Consider the following 1724-nt stretch of genomic DNA (forward strand, 5'->3'; position numbering starts at 1 on the left):
TTATCTTATAAATAAAAAAATACAATGAAAAACATAAAAATCAAAATATGAAATAAAGAATTAAAAATAATAAAAAAAATTAAAATCTTTACCTTGGCAGTGATGAAAACAAATCTGAAAGAGTTTGATGGAAAAAAAATCCGTAACAAAGAACATACAGAGAACTACGGTGAAATTATGTGGTTATGTGCATCCTTTTTATAGAAGAAATGAAGGGTATAGTTGGTAGATATGGAATAAATTTCTTACCTAATTCCTTCAACGGTAATTAACCTTCCCAACGTAAATGCAGAAGGTAGAATTTTTAGCTTCACATGAAGGTACGTTCAGAGGTGAAAGCACTTCTGGGTTAGGGGTTCTAAAAACTTGCCAAACGTAACAATGGAACGTTCAAGACGCTCAAACGGGTTTTTCTATTCCCCAACGTCAACCCCAAACACACCCTAATTTGTTGGAAAATATTACATAAAAAGCATTAAAAAATATAAGTAATAATTTTTTTAAAATTTTCACCAAATTTAATAACAGTTAATTTTAACGAGATGAAATTGACTTAAGTCTCGAAATAATTTTTAAATTTTTACACAAATTTTAAATGAGTTCGTAAATTTTTAATTACTTCAATTCAGATTGATTTTCATTCGATGATTCACGGTTAATCCTTTAATATTTTCTACTAACATGTCAATGTGACATATTAATTAATAACATGTTAAAATATGGTTCAATTACTTGTAATATGATGAAAAATATTAAAAGGACTAAAATAAAAATTTAGGAATCAAATAAAGGTAATTTAAAATTCAAACACTAAATTAAAATTTGAATAAAAATTTATAACTACTTCAAAGCTTAATTCATTCAGATGTTTAAAAAATAAGTACAAAAATAATAAAAAAATATAAATTACATGTTAGTTAAATATATGTTTGTTAGCTTCAAAATTTTATTTTTTTATTTGTTATTTGTAACATGTGAACTCTAAAATGAATATATTTAAAAAACAATAAATATTAGTTTAAGTTTTAAATAATTGATTTTTACTTAAAATATTAATAAAAAAGGACAAACTTTATCTATATTTCTATATAACATATAATAGGGATATGAAAAATAGTTGATATCCATATTTGAATTTGAATTTGTCTATAAATTTTAATTTAATGTTTTTTTGATCTATTTTTTAATTCAACAAGTGTGATTAAAAATAAAATAATAAGCTTATAATTAATATAACATAATATTGGAATTAATTTAAAACATATATACACTTTTTAATTTCTTTAGGATGCACATGAATCGGGAGAAATTGGATTCGTCTTGACTCAGACCCGATCTTAAATGATGACCAGGTCTATTTTTGAAACTCGTACCCAACCCTAGACCCAATAAAATCACACCAAACTAACTCTTAAAATGTTCGAATTCGAGCTGGAACTTCGGGTCGAACCGAACCATGTACACCCCTATAATTTACATAGAATTGTTATCCGACCCAAATGTATCAATTCTCATTTGTTACATTTGAATATTTTTAAATCTCATTTTATTTAAATACGTAATTATCTTAAAAAATATATGGTCCAAAATTTTTTCATAATTCTAAAAAGTTTAGTTATAAAAATTTTTAAATTATCCAAAACCAAATTATAAATTTTTATTAAATGAATAATTTAAATTGGTCATCAATAAATTTTAAATCAGAGACGAATTAATTTTTTTAC

At 23.7% G+C, this 1724-nt stretch overlaps 1 pseudogene; it reads left to right on the plus strand.

Annotated features, from left to right (window-relative positions):
- The window catches only part of LOC107621052, a 3839-nt pseudogene continuing 2401 nt past the window's right edge, over positions 287-1724 (plus strand).

The sequence above is a fragment of the Arachis ipaensis genome, chromosome B10 (genome assembly GCF_000816755.2).
Source record: "Arachis ipaensis cultivar K30076 chromosome B10, Araip1.1, whole genome shotgun sequence".
Taxonomy (NCBI): domain Eukaryota; kingdom Viridiplantae; phylum Streptophyta; class Magnoliopsida; order Fabales; family Fabaceae; genus Arachis; species Arachis ipaensis.